The following is a 20,813-nucleotide window of genomic DNA, read 5'->3' as shown; positions in this document are numbered from 1 at the left end:
AAAACAACCAAAATACCCCCCAAATCTCAAAATTGCTGCAAAAATGTTGTTTCAGCCTGTGGTGCCTGGCCTTAAGAACAACCAAGACAAGACGGTGAGGATGCTTTTAAAGAACTAAAAAGATTTTCTGACAATGGTACCAGATTATTATGTATATCTACTTCAGTGACTAACATAATGGCATAGACAAAGCTTATTAAAGGACACATCAGTTAAGATAATTTACTGAAATGTCGTTAAATAGTCTCTCATCTTCAGGTAGCCTATCTGATTCATAACCATCTGTTAAGAAAACGATAGGCTACTTGTTTGTTTTGGAACCGTTTTCACCTGTGTGTGTTTACACAGAGATCCCAATATGTATACATGGAAACCAGCCATGAAATAAATATTTCGTTTTCGGAGGGTTTCTAGCAAATTGCATCTTCAATTTTGTACCGACCTTAACCCCACACCTAGCGACCTCGTCAAGAGGTTCGGACCTCTTGGCATAACGGTTAAGGTGTTGGCTTGACAGATGCTGGACCCGAGTTTGAGCTACCCCCGAATTCCCTACATTGGTGTCAGAAGTGGGATGGCAGCCGTTGGGCCATTGAAGAGGCACATACACATGAGGGATTTGGTAGAAGGAAGCGTGGCGACATGCTCTCCCAAAGGGGGTAATGTAGCGACCTACACCTAGCGACCTCATCAAGAGGTTTGGACCTCTTGTCATAACAGTTAAGGTGTTGGCTTGACAGTCGCTGGACCTGGGTTCGAGTCCAGGTCGGGCTACCCCCCCAAATTCGCTACAATAGTTGCTGGTTTTCTGACCAAAAGAGCACAACAACAGTCTGTTGCTCATTAGCCTAACTATTTAGCAGCCATTACCAAGATATCACATTTGGTTCCTTGGAATTTGTGGGAATGTACGTTTTTGGCTTCCCATTGGTTCTGGGAACGAAGCATACGTTTCCTGACCGGTAAAACTGAACGCTTTTTAAATGTTCTGAGAACGGAAGTGAACATTTCGCCTCTTATGGGAACATAGATTTTTAGGTTGCAAGGAGGTTCTGAGAACATTTTACTATGGTTCCCTGAAAGTTTTCCCGGAGGTTTTATTAAACGTTCTGAGACTGGAAATTATAGGTTATGAGGTTTTAGAATAACTTCCTCAAAACTTTCACTGAATGTTTCAATAAGGCTTTTAATAACACTGCTAGGTTAGGCGTTCATCCACCTCTGGCCTGCTAGCCCCCCTGTTCTGATAACATTATTTAAAATAGAACCATGAGGGAACCTGGTGGAATCATTATGCTGAAGTATTGAAATTCCCACAGAACCTTGTTTCTTAACGTTCTCTGAACTATTTCAGAACAATCCCAATGTCAAACCAGTTGGAGAACATTGGTTTGAAACAACCATGTTTGAACTTATAGGTAAGGCATTGTTAAAGTAAGGAAATACCAAGAAAGTAACGTTATTTTGTCAAGTTCCTTAAATACGCTGAGAATGGAGCAAAGCCAAGCAACTATCCTGCCCAATTTCCAGAACGTTGTGGGAAGGTTGTAGGGAAAATAACCACAGGACAACCACGCTCTCACCAAGCTTTACGAAACATATTGTTCTCAGACTGTGTGCTAGCTGGGTATAATATGATTTTAAAAACCATGAAATATCATACAAATAAAAAGGTATTCGATCGTGCTTATGATAGTAGCCTATTTCCTAAGCAATTACATGTTGTGAATTTTCATTATTTATTTCCAGGAATCCCAAAACTGTGCAAACTCCACCTGTGGAATACACAAAAGAGCACAATGACTGGATCCACTGACAGGTATCGCAAACGTTTAACTTTCTTTCATTTTGTATTACTTACATGTTGTAGGCTTGTTGTACGTTTAATTGGCTTTAAACTAAAAACTATAAAACTATTTTTTTTTTAAACAATTTACAGGCATGCAGAGTAAGTGTTTAAATAAAGTTTTACTCACCTCAAACGTTGAGAATCTTGAATTAAATCTTAAACCTTTTTGATTTGTAAAATATGACGGTTGACTAGTTCTCCCAACAGCAGGCAGTGTGTGAGAACAGTGATCGTGGCGGACCGAAGCACGCAGACACCCACCCACCTTCTTGATCTTGACTCAGAGCAGAGCGCATTCAAGGTCTCGTCGCGTCTAGACACCTCTTGCGTTTCATTAGATTATTGCTTCAGCAACTGTTTATGAAGAGGATATACACTATGATCATAGCCTAGCCGTTCAGTTGAAATATTCTCTCCATTAACCGTTGCTGAAACAATAATGTAACATTGTGTAAACATGTTAGACTATGTTATGTCTCTTGGACCACAGCACTGGACACCTGTCTATAGTCTACTGTTGGTTTTGCAGGATATTAGCTCTGGTCCAGTCTTAGTGTTAAATGTATGGTTATTTTGACCCTTGGTTATTGTTGTTACTGTTGACAATATTGATTATTATTATTAATTATGTCAATATTGTTAATCTCCAAAGTAATCTTTGGCAATATGTACATTGTTACGTCATGCCACTAAAGCAAATTGAATTGAAAGGCATTCTGGCCCTAACAACCTCCCTTGGCAGTGAGAGACTGAAAGGAAGGCAGATTAGCAAAATGTTGTTGATATGTTTTTGTATATGTCCCAAATGGCAACCTATTCCCTATATAGTGCACTACGTTTGACCAGTAGTGCACTATATAGGGAATAGGGTTTCATTTGGGACACCGACTGGAGAGGGCTGAGGTGAGGACATACTCTGGACTCAACATGAACTCATCAACAAATCACTCACTGCATTGGCTAAACTGGTCAATGGACAGGCATGGCTTGGATCTTGATAATGATTTTCAATAGAATGGAATAGAAGATAGAATAGAATAGTATAGATATCATAGAATAGAATAGTATAGATATCATGGAATACAATAGAATAGATGGAATGGAACAGAATATATGGAATGGAACAGAATAGATGGAATGGAATAAAACAGAATAGATGGAATGGAATAAAACAGAATAGATGGAATGGAATAAAACAGAATAGATGGAATGGAATAAAACAGAATAGATGGAATGGAATAAAACAGAATAGATGGAATGGAACAGAATAGATGGAATGGAATTTAACAGAATAGATGGAATGGAATGGAACAGAATAGATGGAATGGAATGGAACAGAATAGATGGAATGGAATAGAACAGAATAGAGCACTTCTATAGACCTCCTGTCTATGTGGATGACCTCCTGTCTATATGTTGAATACCTCCTGTCTATACGTGGATGACCTCCTGTCTATATGTGGATGACCTCCTGTCTATATGTGGATGACCTCCTGTCTATATGTGGATGACCTCCTGTCTATATGTTGAATACCTCCTGTCTATATGTGGATGACCTCCTGTCTATATGTGCATGACCTCCTGTCTATATGTGGATGACCTCCTGTCTATATGTGGATGACCTCCTGTCTATATGTGGATGACCTCCTGTCTATATGTTGATGACCTCCTGTCTATATGTGGATGACCTCCTGTCTATATGTTGATTACCTCCTGTCTGTATGTGGATGACCTCCTGTCTATATGTGGATGACCTCCTGTCTATATGTTGAATACCTCCTGTCTATATGTGGATGACCTCCTGTCTGTATGTGGATGACCTCCTGTCTATATGTGGATGACCTCCTGACTATATGTGGATGACCTCCTGTCTATATGTTGATGACCTCCTGTCTATATGTTGATGACCTCCTGTCTATATGTTGATGACCTCCTGTCTTTAAGACAGAAAATAAAGACAGAAAGATGCAAAGATCAGAGAGAGATAATTGAGAAGTAAAGATGATCATCAGGAACCAGCAGCTCAAATAAATGTCTCTCTATTCTTCTGTGTCCAGGACAATGTTTGTAGTTACAATAAATGTACAATATTTATACTTGGAACTGCCAACTATTTTGCTGGCCTGATTGTAATGCCAGTTTACACCTGTTCTTGACTGAGAGGAGTACCCCCTGCGTCCCAATTGGCACCCTATTCCCTATATAGTGCACTCCTTTTGACCAGGACCCATAGGTCGCACTCTAGGTACTAGGGTGCTATTTGGGATGCAGACCATGTCATGTTGAATCTGATAACAAACACCCCCCGATCAGTCATCTGTAATTCAACCCTATTGTTCGTTGATATGAAATGATGCATGATATCCGAATAGTGTACAGAACTGCAGATATTTCACTCTTCTCTGCCTGTGGTCAGTTGACCAGATCAGAAGGCCAGTATTGCCACCTGCTGGTAAATCTGTTCCACTGCACCCAGATACATTAGGGTACATACGAAATTGCAGTATGTGTATTCCCTATTTAGTGCACCACTTACATTTTTTTGTCAAAGGGAGAAGCTTTTTATGTCAAAAGTTTAAAACGGTTTGGGATTTTAAATTCAAATCGCTTCCTGAACTGACTGCCTTCAATTCAAATTCAGTACAACCCTGTTATATAGGACACAGTCTGTACAACCCTGTTATATAGGACACAGTCTGTACAACCCTGTTATATAGGACAGTCTGTACAACCCTGTTATATAGGACAGTCTGTACAACCCTGTTATATAGGACAGTCTGTACAACCCTGTTATATAGGACAGTCTGTACAACCCTGTTATATAGGACAGTCTGTACAACCCTGTTATATAGGACACAGTCTGTACAACCCTGTTATATAGGACACAGTCTGTACAACCCTGTTATATAGGACAGTCTGTACAACCCTGTTATATAGGACAGTCTGCACAACCCTGTTATATAGGACAGTCTGTAAAACCCTGTTATATAGGACAGTCTGTACAACCCTGTTATATAGGACAGTCTGTACAACCCTGTTATATAGGACAGTCTGTACAACCCTGTTATATAGGACACAGTCTGTACAACCCTGTTATATAGGACAGTCTGTACAACCCTGTTATATAGGACACAGTCAGTACAACCCTGTTATATAGGACAGTCTGTACAACCCTGTTTTATAGGACAGTCTGTACAACCCTGTTATATAGGACAGTCTGTACAACCCTGTTATATAGGACAGTCTGTACAACCCTGTTATATAGGACAGTCTGTACAACCCTGTTATATAGGACAGTCTGTACAACCCTGTTATATAGGACAGTCTGTACAACCCTGTTATGTAGGACACAGTCTGTACAACCCTGTTATATAGGACAGTCTGTACAACCCTGTTATATAGGACAGTCTGTACAACCATGTTATATAGGACAGTCTGTACAACCCTGTTATATAGGACAGTCTGTACAACCCTGTTATATAGGTCACAGTCTGTACAACCATGTTATATAGGACAGTCTGTACAACCCTGTTATATAGGACAGTCTGTACAACCCTGTTATATAGGACACAGTCTGTAAAACCCTGTTATATAGGACAGTCTGTACAACCCTGTTATATAGGACACAGTCTGTACAACCCTGTTATATAGGACACAGTCTGTACAACCCTGTTATATAGGACACAGTCTGTACAACCCTGTTATATAGGACAGTCTGTACAACCCTGTTATATAGGACAGTCTGTACAACCCTGTTATATAGGACACAGTCTGTACAACCCTGTTATATAGGACAGTCTGTACAACCCTGTTATATAGGACAGTCTGTACAACCCTGTTATATAGGACACAGTCTGTACAACCCTGTTATATAGGACACAGTCTGTACAACCCTGTTATATAGGACACAGTCTGTACAACCCTGTTATATAGGACAGTCTGTACAACCCTGTTATATAGGACAGTCTGTACAACCCTGTTATATAGGACACAGTCTGTACAACCCTGTTATATAGGACAGTCTGTACAACCCTGTTATATAGGACAGTCTGTACAACCCTGTTATATAGGACACAGTCTGTACAACCCTGTTATATAGGACACAGTCTGTACAACCCTGTTATATAGGACAGTCTGTACAACCCTGTTATATAGGACACAGTCTGTACAATCCAGTTATATAGGACAGTCTGTACAACCCTGTTATATAGGACACAGTCTGTACAACCCTGTTATATAGGACACAGTCTGTACAACCCTGTTATATAGGACAGTCTGTACAACCCTGTTATATAGGACACAGTCTGTACAACCCTGTTATATAGGACAGTCTCTACAACCCTGTTATATAGGACAGTCTGTACAACCCTGTTATATAGGACACAGTCTGTACAACCCTGTTATATAGGACAGTCTGTACAACCCTGTTATATAGGACAGTCTGTACAACCCTGTTATATAGGACACAGTCTGTACAACCCTGTTATATAGGACAGTCTGTACAACCCTGTTATATAGGACACAGTCAGTACAACCCTGTTATATAGGACAGTCTGTACAACCCTGTTATATAGGACAGTCTGTACAACCCTGTTATATAGGACAGTCTGTACAACCCTGTTATATAGGACAGTCTGTACAACCCTGTTATGTAGGACAGTCTGTACAACCCTGTTATATAGGACAGTCTGTACAACCCTGTTATATAGGACAGTCTGTACAACCCTGTTATATAGGACACAGTCTGTAAAACCCTGTTATATAGGACAGTCTGTACAACCCTGTTATATAGGACAGTCTGTACAACCCTGTTATATAGGTCACAGTCTGTACAACCATGTTATATAGGACAGTCTGTACAACCCTGTTATATAGGACAGTCTGTACAACCCTGTTATATAGGACACAGTCTGCACAACCCTGTTATATAGGACAGTCTGTACAACCCTGTTATATAGGACAGTCTGTACAACCCTGTTATATAGGACAGTCTGTACAACCATGTTATATAGGACAGTCTGTACAACCCTGTTATATAGGACAGTCTGTACAACCCTGTTATATAGGACAGTCTGTACAACCCTGTTATATAGGACAGTCTGTACAATCCTGTTATATAGGACAGTCTGTACAACCCTGTTATATAGGACACAGTCTGTACAACCCTGTTATATAGGACACAGTCTGTACAACCCTGTTATATAGGACAGTCTGTACAACCCTGTTATATAGGACACAGTCTGTACATACCTAAGCCAGTGTTCAGAACAACCCTTTTAGACAGAGTAGAGCACACTGACTAGATACAGCATTTGTATACAATTAACATTTTAGCAGACAGTCTTATCCAGACCCTCTCTCACTGAGACTAGATTGGATACAGCTTTCAGGCTATAGGGAAGATGGATTCAGGTTATAGGGAAGATGGATTCAGGTTATAGGGAAGATGGATTCAGGCTATAGGGAAGATGGATTCAGGTTATAGGGAAGATGGATTCAGGCTATAGGGAAGATGGATTCAGGCTATAGGGAAGATGGATTCAGGTTATAGGGAAGATGGATTCAGGCTATAGGGAAGATGGATTCAGGCTATAGGGAAGATGGATTCAGGCTATAGGGAAGATGGATTCAGGCTATAGGGAAGATGAATTCAGGTTATAGGGAAGATGAATTCAGGCTATAGGGACGATGAATTCAGGCTATAGGGACGATGCATTCAGGCTATAGGGATGATGCATTCAGGCTATAGGGACGATGCATTCAGGCTATAGGGACGATGCATTCAGGCTATAGGGACGATGCATTCAGGCTATAGGGACGATGCATTCAGGCTATAGGGACGATGCATTCAGGCTATAGGGACGATGCATTCAGGCTATAGGGACGATGCATTCAGGCTATAGGGACGATGCATTCAGGCTATAGGGATGATGGATTCAGGCTATAGGGGCGATGCATTCAGGCTATAGGGACGATGCATTCAGGCTATAGGGACGATGCATTCAGGCTATAGGGACGATGCATTCAGGCTATAGGGATGATGCATTCAGGCTATAGGGAAGATGGATAAATAATAGGGAGATGAAAGTGAATGGATGAAATTAATTTAATTTGTATCAATAAGTTGAAATAAATTAATTTACTGTACAGTAACCTTGAAATCCCATGGAGGAACTGGGCTTTAAAACAACAGACCAAAAAAAATAATTCTCAGCTGTTCACAATCATTTCTGATATTACAATCTCAAAGTAATTTTTCTTCGCTTCACCCGCAGATGTCTTTTGACGCAATAGGGAGGAAATACTGCCTGTGTAGCACATGGGGATGTGTGAAACCTCCTCCTAAACCTGAAGTGTTCCCACTTGTGCCAGCGTAGAGCTAACTTTTCGTGTGGCGCCGACTGGTCACAAGCGTTCCACAGGGATGCTGGCCCATGTTGACTCCAATGCTTCCCACAGTTGTGTCAAGTTGGCTGGATGTCCTTTGGGTGGTGGACCATTCTAGATGCACACGGGAAACTGTTGAGCGTTAAAAACCCAGCAGCGTTGCAGTTCTTGACTCACTCAAACCGGTGCGCCTACCATAACCCGTTCAAAGGCACTTAAATCCTTTGTCTCGCCCATTCACCCTCTCAATGACACACATACACAATCCATTTCTCAATTGTCTCAAGGCTTAAAAATCCTTCTTTAACCTGTCTCCTCCCTTTCATCTACAACGATTGAAGTGGAATTAACAAGTGACATCAATAAGGGAGCATAGCTTTCACCTGGATTCACCTGGTCAGTCTGTCATGGAAAGAGCAGGTGTTCCTAATGTTTTGTACACTCACTGTAGAGGGGAAACTATTGAGAATGGTAGAATACTGTATTGCCACTCCTATTTGCCATGTCTTTAACCAAAGTCTAATGGACTGTGTGTGTCCACAGGCGTGGAAGGAAGCTAAAGTAATTCCACTGCCTAAAAATAGTAAAGCACCCTTTGCTGTCTCTAACAGCCGCCCAATCAGTTTGCTGCCTGTTCTTAGTAAACTGTTGTAGAGAATTGTGTTTGAACAAATACAATGCAATTTTTTAAAGAACAAGTTAACTACTGACTTTCAGCATGCATATAGTGAAGGGCACCCAACTTGTACTGCACCGAATGTTAAGTTAAATAGGTTTCCATCGCATTTTCAATTCTACTGATGGTTTTGTCACAAACCCTGTTGTGTTATATAGCAAACGTGCCCACTCTGGTCTTGGCATGTGCGCTCAAGCCAACAAATGACTGATGATTGGCTAAAATAAATTGATAATACGATGATAGTTGGAGCTGTATTGTTAGATTTCAGCGCAGCCTTTGATGTTATTGATTATAATTTGTTATTGAATAAACTCACTTTTTATTGCTTTACATCACCTGCTATCACATGGTTGGAGAGGTAGTTATCCAATAAAACTCAGAGTATTCTCCAATGGAAGCTTCTCTAACATCTATATGTACAGTACGGTGTCCCTCAGGGCAGTTGCTTTGGGCCATTACGCTTTTCAATTTTTTACAAATGATTATTTTCCATCCAACCATTTCATGCAGATGAATTACCTGACTCATTGAAAAAGTTACAAGCTGATGGAAGCAGGATATGCCGGTACAATTATGTATGCTGATAACTGCACACTCTACACATCAGCACCTACACCCAGTGATCTCACTGAGACTCTTAGCAAGGAGTTATAGTCAGTGTCAGAATGTTTAATTAACAATAAACTGGTCTTAAATACATCTGAAACCAAAAAAGCATTGTATTTGGTTCAAAGCATTCTCTTAGACTTAAACCTCAACTGGACTTGTGCAGGGTGTGACCATTGAACAAGTTGAAGAAGCTATGGGTTTATTCACGGTGCCCAAACCAAAAACAGATTTAATGCATCACTCAGTTATGTATAGAGCCATGTCATCGTGGAATGCTCTGCCACCAGAGGATACTCAGCGCCTCTCCTCTTTCTAAGATTGAATTTAAAGGAGAATTTCACCCTGGCTCTGCCACGATATGTAGTCATTACTATATTAACAACATTACATTTTTGTCATAAACATAAACATTATCCAATCCACAAGCTAGAACAAGCGAATTTTCATTTCACTGGTAGAATTGGGAAGTTTCGACATCCTGTGTATTCGTCTTCTCATAGTGTAGCTCAGTTGGTAGAGCGTGGCGCTTGCAATGCCAGGGTTGTGGGTTCGATTCCCACGGGGGGCCAGTATGAAACATGTATGCACTCACTAACTGTAAGTCGCTCTGGATAAGAATGCTAAATGACAAAAAATGTAAAATGAACCACAAAGTCCAGCATTCATAGCGAATGCAGATACCGCCCACTAGGTAGAAGGGGCGTGGCCACAAACTTGGTTGACAGCGTTGTTTACTTCGAACGACCAAAACACAAGAAGAAGAAGAACTCAGAAAGAAAAAAAGTACTTTGTTTTTCACTAACGTTTGTCATCATGCCCATGAGGTGTTCTGTCTGGCTGTGCTAATTACAAACAAATGCAAAAATGTGTTATCTTTCCATGTTCTACCTACCAGAGATTTGAATTTAGAAAATGCTCCATTATTAAGATAAATACTTTTTTACTCCATGAAGTAATCCATCACCTGTCTCGATCAATGAGATAAGACTTGAAATAGACAAGATGGCAGCGTACACATTGTTGGATTACTTCATGGAGCATAAAAAGTGTTTATTTTAATAACTGAGCATTTTCTAAATTCAAACTGACCCTTTGCAACTGGACACTGACATTTTATGAGACTCCTGTTTCCAAGAATCCAGGGCGAAGACAGCATCGCCAAGCTAAGGTTGGTCGAAAATTCTATGCTACACCAAATAGTACCTATCCTGTAACTCCCAGTAATGGACACCAAAAATCTTTGTTACATCAGATAATGTGATTTAACCAATCTGTAGCTAAGAAAACTGTTGATCAGCAGATGATGGAGAGGTGGTCATGATGAAATTGCCATTCCAAAGAAAAATAAGTTCAGGGAACACTTGCTGAGGGACGAGTGTTGTCATGCTGCCATTCATCTCCACTTGAGTCATCTTCATCTGGAAATCCAGCATAATGTTCAATCCATCAAGAGGGATACAGTTCACGGGATACAGTTCTGCTAAAATGGAACACGCAGGCAAAGGAATTATTTTTCTCTCCAAGAATCCATGCCAGGAAGAAGCCCAGGCACCACACAGTATTACCTGTAAGACAAAAAGTAGATAATAAATTATACTGTGTTGTACAGTTTGAACGACAGTTGAACTGTGCCAGCATAACAATATTATGGGAGACTAATTGAACATGCATACATGTGCACAGTCACAGAGATTACATTTAGAACAATATCTAGCCTAATAGAAAGAAATATGGCATAACCCTCAACCTTTGCACAGTGACCAGACCGTACAAATGTTCCTAGGTATGTAGCTACAGCCATGTCTAACAGGCATGGTTAGGCAAATATTTTTTAAATAGTAAAACCAGCTTGTCAGTTTGAGATTTACAACAGTTAAATTGTTGTGTTGTTGTTTCTCCTCACTCTTTTTTTTTTTTTTTTTTTTTTTGGGGGATGGATCAGCTTAATATTGCAGATAGATTGTATCTTCTATCAATGTAATTGTCTGCATCACTTCCAATCCCCCATGTTTATTTTTATTTTTTATATATATATTCCCCTTTATTACTTTTCAACCCCACCATCCTTTCCCTACTTGGAGTAAATTAGTGAACAACAACGCCCAAGCCTCTACTTCCGGTCTACACTTACTATCTACACCTTATGGACAGAGTTAATTTTACAGTAATTCTATATCTATATATATATATATATATATATATATATATATATATATATATATATATTTTTTTGCTCCTGAACTTCTTCTACTCTCAACCTCTCCGATCATTTTCATGATGTCCATCCGGTTTGCTTCTAAATGCCATATCTTTCTAACTGTGCTCTTTCCCAAAAGCTCCCAACATACAACCTATATACTTATTATGGACACAGTATGCTTACATTATTAGCTATCTTTGTTATTATTTGTTGTTATTTGTTATTAGTCCCATCCTTCAACTCTATTCAATACCTCCCATCTATCTCTTAACACCATCCATATAGGATTTCTATTTGCCATATATATTTCAACCGTACTGTGATGTTTTACAAAAGTTCTGAACCTTTCTATTCTAATTGCTTCTACAGATTGTGAATTAAAAATAAACATTTTTGCTAAAAGTATTATTATATTATTGATTGATTGACTATGACTTTTCAGATCACCCAGTAATGCTATCTGCAAGGTTAGTTCCAGGTAAATATTGCAATCCTTTAGCCATTCCTGGACCTGTGTCCAAAAACAAGCTACAAATGGACAGAACCAAAACAAATGATCTAATGATTCTATCTCTTCACAGCAAAATCTGCAGAGCTGGGAAGATTGTATCCCCCATATAAATAACATTCTATTGGTAGCAAGAATTTTATATAATAATTTAAATTGAAAGATTCTAATTTTTGAATCCGGTGTCGTTTTGCGTGTCAGTTCATAAACACTATGCCATGGGATCGGTACGTCAAAGATCTCTTCCCAACTATTTTGCAATCTATATGGGACGGCTGTCAATCCTTTGGTCCTTAAGTGAAACTGATATACTTTTTTATTTATCACAGTTTTCCTTAACCAATTATGTTCTTTAATGCAAGGCCGACAGACAAGTTCCTTACTTTCTCCCCCTTCAACTTTCCTCTTCCACTTTTGCGGTAAGGCTGCAATTATTTGGTTGTAATTCTGGGTAGAGCAGACATTTCCATATGTTTTTGTTAGCTGCATGTGCGACATAACTCCACCAGTCCTACCGATGATATCATTTACGAAGATTATACCTTTTTTAAACATTCTGTCAAAAAATAAAGGTTTTTTGTCAATTAGTATATTTGAATTTAACCACAATATTTGTTGCATTATTTGTTCTGTCGTTTCTGGAGGATTAAATTGAAATTGCAACCAACTTTCTATGGCTTGTTTTAGAAATAGTGACATTTGGGAGATTATTTCCTTTTCAAATAACTGAAAGTGAGAGGTTGTAATCTGAATAAAGGGAAAAAGGCCTTTCTTGAACAGTGGGTGAGACAATCTTACTAATTTGCTTGAGAACCAGTTCGGATTTAAGTATAACTTTTGGATGACTGAAGATTTTAGTGATAGGTCTAATGCTTTAATATTTAATAATTTCTGTCCTCCGAATTCATATTCATTATATAAATATGCTCTTTTAATTTTGTCTGGCTTGCCGTTCCAAATAAAATTGAATATTTTTTTCTCATATAATTTAAAAAACTGTTTGCTAGGCGTAGGCAAGACCATAAGCAAATAGGTAAACTGGGATAATACTAAAGAGTTAATCAGGGTGATTTTTCCACAAATTGACAGGTATTTTCCTTTCCATGGTAGTAAGATCTTATCTATTTTTGCTAACTTTCTATTAAAATGTATTGAAGTGAGATCATTTATTTCCTTTGGGATATGTATTCCGAGTATATCTACATCACCATCAGACCATTTTATTGGTAAACTACATGGTAATGTAAAAATTGTATTTTTAGTGATCCAATACGTAATATAATACATTTGTCATAATTTGGTTTTAATCCAGAGAGGTTAGAAAATGTATCTAGATCCTCTATGAGGCTGTGGAGGGATTCTAGTTGTGGATCTAAAAGAAAACATGAATCATCTGCGTACAATGACACCTTTGTTTTTAAGCCCTGTATTTCTAATCCTCTGATATTATTATTGGATCTGATTTTAATAGCTAACATCTCGATGGCCACAATAAATAGATATGCCGATAGTGGACAACCTTGTTTCACTCCTCTTGACAGTTTAAAACTTTCTGAGAAATAGCCATTATTTACTATTTTACACCTAGGGTTACTATACATGATTTTTACCCATTTTATAAGAGATTCTCCAAAATTGAAATGCTCCAGGCATTTATATATAAATTCCAGTCGAACTTTATCAAATGCCTTTTCGAAGTCTGCTATGAATAGCAGGCCTGGTTTCCCATATTTTTCATAGTGTTCTATTGTTTCCAATACTTGCCTTATATTATCTCCAATGTATCTTCCATGTAAAAAACCTGTCTGATTAGAATGAATAATATCCGACAATACCTTTTTAATTCTATGCGCTATACATTTTGCTAGGATTTTTGCATCACAACACTGAAGTGTAAGTGGCCTCCAATTTTGTAAATGGACTGGATCTTTATATTTTCCACTTGTATCCTGTTTCAGTAATAATGAGATCAGACCTTCTTCTTGAGTGTCAGATAATCTACCATTTACATAGGAGTGGTTAAAACATGCTAATAACGGTCCTCTTAGTATATCAAAAAAGGTTTGGTATACCTCGATTGGTATGCCATCCAACCCTGGAGTTTTCCCGGACTTAAAGTCTTTAATTGCATCCAGAAGTTCCTCCTCTGTAATTTCACCTTCACATGAGTCTTTCTGTGTGGCTGTTAATTTGACATTATCAATAGAAAAAAATCTCTACAATTAGCTTCAGTTAGAGGAGATGGAGGCGACTGAAAAGAAAACATATGCTTAAAATACTTTGTTTCTTCCTTCAAAATATCATTAGGTGAATTATGGGTGACTCCGTCAATTGTAACCAGTTTCATTAAGTTCTTTTTGGTAGCATTCCTATGTTGAAGATTAAAAAAGAATTTTGTGCATTTTTCCCCATATTCCATCCAGTTTGCTTTATTTTTATAATATATTACACTTGATCTTTCTTGAATAAGTTTTTCCATTTCTTTTTGTTTTTCCTCTAATTTATTCTGAGCCTCTATGTTACAGTTTTTATTGCCATCTATCTGTTCTGTTAGACTTTCTATTTCCTTTCTTAGTATAAACTCTTTTGACCTAAATTGCTTTTGTTTTCGAGATGAGTACTGAATTGCATGGCCTCTAAAGGCACATTTAAAGGTGTCCCATACAATAAGGGGATTCGCTGTACCTATGTTATGTTGGAAAAAGTCAGTTATAAATTCCTTTGTTCTAATTATAAATAAATTATCATCTAATAGGCTTTGATTAAATTTCCAATAACCTCGCCCACGTGGAAATTCAGTTAGAGTAATGTATATGCCTATTATATGATGGTCCGACCGCATTCTGTCCCCTATCAACACTTTTTTTTACTTTTGGTGCCAACGAGAATGAGATAAGAAAGAAGTCAAGACGACTAGCTTGATTCAGTCTCCGCCATGTATATCTCACTAGATCAGCATATTTAAGCCTCCATATATCTACTAGTTCTAATGTATCCATGACATTCACAATTTCCTTAAGAGCATGTGGGTGATTGTTTGTGGTGTGATTTCCTTTTCGGTCCATTGAGCTATTTAAAACAGTATTATAATCCCCCACCATAATAATATTGTCTTGAGTTGCTTGCAGGCTTGATAGTTTATTATATATATTGTCAAAGAATTGTGGATCATCATTATTTGGTCCGTAAAGGTTAATGAGCCATATCTGTTTATGGTCCAATACCATATTTAAAATAATCCATCTACCTTGCGTATCTATTTGGACAATTTGCACATTCGGATCGAAATTACTATTAATTAATATCATCACCCCTTTTGAATTTCTTTGCCCATGGGAGAAGTATATTTCCCCCCATTCTTTTTTCCACGCTACTTCATCTCGAATTGTTGAATGAGTTTCCTGTATACAATAGATATTATATTCCTTCTCTTTGAGCCATGTAAATATTGTTCTTCTTTTGTTATTATCAGCTAAGCCATTACAATTATAACTGGCTATACTTATTTCACCATACACCATAATGAGATACAAGTTTCAAGTCTATTTATCATTATATATGTTTGTAAATTTACCAATAAAAAATAGCGTAATGATTGAGTGTCCATATAGCTGTACCGTGATATTTGCATTGCTACGGAGTAACCCTTCAATTGTTCTCCACTAATTCCCCCGCTAAAGCCCCTCCCCATCCCAAGTTGAGCCGTCATCCCAGTGATCAGCATCCCACCCACCCATCCTCACTCTTAGCTAGTAAACTTAGCTAGCTAGCTTGCTGTATATCCCATAATTGTTATTTACATCTGTTTGGAATCCAATCTTGCGTCATGCCTATATTTTTGTGATTTTGAAATATATCCACGGTCATAATCATAACCAATGTCAACCCTAGTCAGTTATGTTACATAGCTAGCTAGTAAAACTATTAACAGTTCGTGATGTTACACATTTGCTAAACAGTTACAAACGGGAGGCCTGGCGCATAGTAACAAGTTAGCAGGTGCCGGGCTAACTAGCTAGCCAACTCCAGTCATGTGCTAAAGTTTGCTGGTAAACGTAGCTTTAGGTGGCTGGTTGTAACGTTATAGCGTGCTGTTTAGTATCCATATCTACGACTAAAATGAGAAGAGGTTTTACAATCGAGATACAATAGATCTCTGATTGTAAAACGTGTTCTATTTTTAGTCAAAGATATGGCCACCTGTAGTTGTTTAGCTAACTTATTTAGACGTGTATGGTTGAATGTCACCATATACAGTGGGGGAAAAAAGTATTTAGTCAGCCACCAATTGTGCAAGTTCTCCCACTTAAAAAGATGAGAGAGGCCTGTAATGTTCATCATAGGTACATGTCAACTATGACAGACAAAATGAGAGAAAAAAAATCCAGAAAATCACATTGTAGGATTTTTAATGAATTTATTTGCAAATTATGGTGGAAAATAAGTATTTGGTCAATAACAAAAGTTTCTCAATACTTTGTTATATACCCTTTGTTGGCAATGACACAGGTCAAACGTTTTCTGTAAGTCTTCACAAGGTTTTCACACACTGTTGCTGGTATTTTGGCCCATTCCTCCATGCAGATCTCCTCTAGAGCAGTGATGTTTTGGGGCTGTCGCTGGGCAACACGGACTTTCAACTCCCTCCAAAGATTTTCTATGGGGTTGAGATCTGGAGATTGGCTAGGCCACTCCAGGACATTGAAATGCTTCTTACGAAGCCACTCCTTCGTTGCCCGGGCGGTGTGTTTGGGATCATTGTCATGCTGAAAGACCCAGCCACGTTTCAACTTCAATGCCCTTGCTGATGGAAGGAGGTTTTCACTCAAAATCTCACGATACATGGCCCCATTCATTCTTTCCTTTACACGGATCAGTCGTCCTGGTCCCTTTGCAGAAAAACAGCCCCAAAGCATGATGTTTCCACCCCCATGCTTCACAGTAGGTATGGTGTTCTTTGGATGCAACTCAGCATTCTTTGTCCTCCAAAAAACGACGAGTTGAGTTTTTACCAAAAAGTTATATTTTGGTTTCATCTGACCATATGACATTCTCCCAATCCTCTTCTGGATCATCCAAATGCACTCTAGCAAACTTCAGACGGGCCTGGACATGTACTGGCTTAAGCAGGGGGACACGTCTTGCACTGCAGGATTTGAGTCCCTGGCGGCGTAGTGTGTTACTGATGGTAGGCTTTGTTACTTTGGTCCCAGCTCTCTGCAGGTCATTCACTAGGTCCCCCCGTGTGGTTCTGGGATTTTTGCTCACCGTTCTTGTGATCATTTTGACCCCACGGGGTGAGATCTTGCATGGAGCCCCAGATCGAGGGAGATTATCAGTGGTCTTGTATGTCTTCCATTTCCTAATAATTGCTCCCACAGTTGATTTCTTCAAACCAAGCTGCTTACCTATTGCAGATTCAGTCTTCCCAGCCTGGTGCAGGTCTACAATTTTGTTTCTGGTGTCCTTTGACAGCTCTTTGGTCTTGGCCATAGTGGAGTTTGGAGTGTGACTGTTTGAGGTTGTGGACAGGTGTCTTTTATACTGATAACAAGTTCAAACAGGTGCCATTAATACAGGTAACGAGTGGAGGACAGAGGAGCCTCTTAAAGAAGTTGTTACAGGTCTGTGAGAGCCAGAAATCTTGCTTGTTTGTAGGTGACCAAATACTTATTTTCCACCATAATTTGCAAATAAATTCATTAAAAATCCTACAATGTGATTTTCTGGATTATTTTTTCTCAATTTGTCTGTCATAGTTGACGTGTACCTATGATGAAAATTACAGGCCTCTCTCATCTTTTTAAGTGGGAGAACTTGTACAATTGGTGGCTGACTAAATACTTTTTTCCCCCACTGTAGCTAAAGAAAATGCTCCATCGTCGAATTTGTGTTGATGAGAGGAATCACTTGAAGCCATTGTGGTCTGGTCAGTTCTTTCAGTTTTGCCAAAAAGGTTTGTGTTGTTAGTGTCCACCTCCACTTCAAAAAAGCCTGCATTGGGGGAGGGACGGGGGCCAGAGCACGAAGCACCTTGGGGGAGGGACGGGGGCCAGAGCACGAAGCACCACCCAACATCAGTTGTAGGATTTCAGAGACTGGAAAAAATGTGTCAGCTTGTATATTTAGCAATGAGTCCGCCGATAGGAACATCGCTGAAAGACGTTCAATGACTCTATCGAACAAGGACAACCATATCTACACGCACAGACACGTATAGTGTGATCAGTAAAACATAGAGCCTTATAGTGTGATCAGTAAAACATAGAGCCTTATAGTGTGATCAGTATCACATAGAGCCTTACAGTGTGATCAGTATCACATAGAGCCTTATAGTGTAATCAGTATCACATAAAGCCTTATAGTGTGATCAGTATCACATAGAGCCTTATAGTGTGATCAGTATCACATAGCGCCTTATAGTGTGATCAGTATAACATAGAGCCTTATAGTGTGATCAGTATAACATAGAGCCTTACAGTGTGATCAGTATAACATAGAGCCTTATAGTGTGATCAGTATCACATAGAGCCTTATAGTGTGATCAGCATCACATAGAGCCTTATAGTGTGATCAGTATCACATAGAGCCTTATAGTGTGATCAGTATCACATAGAGCCTTATAGTGTGATCAGTATCACATAGAGCCTTATAGTGTGATCAGTATCACATAGAGCCTTATAGTGTGATCAGTATAACATAGAGCCTTATAGTGTGATCAGTATCACATAGAGCCTTACAGTGTGATCAGTATCACATAGAGCCTTATAGTGTAATCAGTATCACATAGAGCCTTATAGTGTGATCAGTATCACATAGAGCCTTATAGTGTGATCAGTATCACATAGCGCCTTATAGTGTGATCAGTATAACATAGAGCCTTATAGTGTGATCAGTATAACATAGAGCCTTACAGTGTGATCAGTATAACATAGAGCCTTATAGTGTGATCAGTATCACATAGAGCCTTATAGTGTGATCAGCATCACATAGAGCCTTATAGTGTGATCAGTATCACATAGAGCCTTATAGTGTGATCAGTATCACATAGAGCCTTATAGTGTGATCAGTATCAGATAGAGCCTTATAGTGTGATCAGTATCAGATAGAGCCTTATAGTGTGATCAGCATCACATAGAGCCTTATAGTGTGATCAGTATCACATAGAGCCTTATAGTGTGATCAGTATCAGATAGAGCCTTATAGTGTGATCAGTATCAGATAGAGCCTTATAGTGTGATCAGTATAACATAGAGCCTTATAGTGTGATCAGTATCACATAGCGCCTTATAGTGTGATCAGTATAACATAGAGCCTTATAGTGTGATCAGTATCACATAGAGCCTTATAGTGTGATCAGTATCACATAGTGCCTTATAGTGTGATCAGTATAACATAGAGCCTTATAGTGTGATCAGTATCACATAGAGCCTTATAGTGTGATCAGTATCACATAGAGCCTTCCATCAATACACTGGAAGCCGTCATAGGAAGTATCGTTCGGCGCGTCAGACTAGACCTTCCTCCTGGGCAATTATCTCACTGACCTAGAAATCTCTCTGACGCGATGAAAACAAGCACAGAGTCCCCCAGGGTGACATACCCCTTTAACTCTACATAACAATATGAACATGTATCTATGAATAGTGTGTAAATGGTATTCTATTTTTTTATTTTGTCTCTTGGCGTCTCTCCTATATACACTGTGTACAAAAATGTAGAAACACCTGCTCTTTCCATGACATAGACTGACCAAGGTGAAAGCTATGATCCCTTATTGATGTCACCTGTTAAAATACATTTCAATCAGTGTAGATGAAGGGGAGGAGACAGGTTAAAACATGTTTTTAAAGCCTTGAGACAATTGAGACATGGATTGTGTGCCATTCAGAGCGTGAATGTGCAAGACAAAATATTTAAGTGCCTTTGAACGGGGGTATGGTAGTAGGTGCCAGGCACATCGGTTTGAGTGTGTCAAGAACTGCAACGCTGCTGGGTTTTTCACGCTCAACAGTTTCCCGTGTGTATCAAGAATGGTCCACCACCCAAAAGGACATCCAGCGAACTTGACACAACTGTGGGCAGCATTGGAGTCAACATCAGCCAGCATCCCTGTGGAACGCTTTCGACACCTTGTACATTCCATGCCCTGACGAATTGAGGCTGTTCTGAGGGCAAAAGGGGGTGGAACTCAATAGTAGGAAGGTGTTCCTAATGTTTTGTACACTCAGTGTATAACTCTTATTTTTTATTTAGATCTGAATGTAAAATCTGATGTTGTTCTTGTTTATTACTGTTCTGCACTTTGTCATCATACATATTATGTTTTATGTGGACCCAAGGAAGAGTAGCTGCTGCATGTGCAGTAGTTAATGGGGATCTTAGTAAAGAGTAGCTGCTGCAGGTGCAGTAGTTAATGGGGATCTTAGTAAAGAGTAGCTGCTGCAGGTGCAGTAGTTAATGGGGATCTTAGTAAAGAGTAGCTGCTGCAGGTGCAGTAGTTAATGGGGATCTTAGTAAAGAGTAGCTGCTGCATGTGCAGTAGTTAATGGGGATCTTAATAAAGAGTAGCTGCTGCATG

Source organism: Coregonus clupeaformis, chromosome 12 (assembly GCF_020615455.1).
Source record: "Coregonus clupeaformis isolate EN_2021a chromosome 12, ASM2061545v1, whole genome shotgun sequence".
NCBI lineage: Eukaryota > Metazoa > Chordata > Actinopteri > Salmoniformes > Salmonidae > Coregonus > Coregonus clupeaformis.
This window is presented reverse-complemented; position numbering follows the sequence as displayed.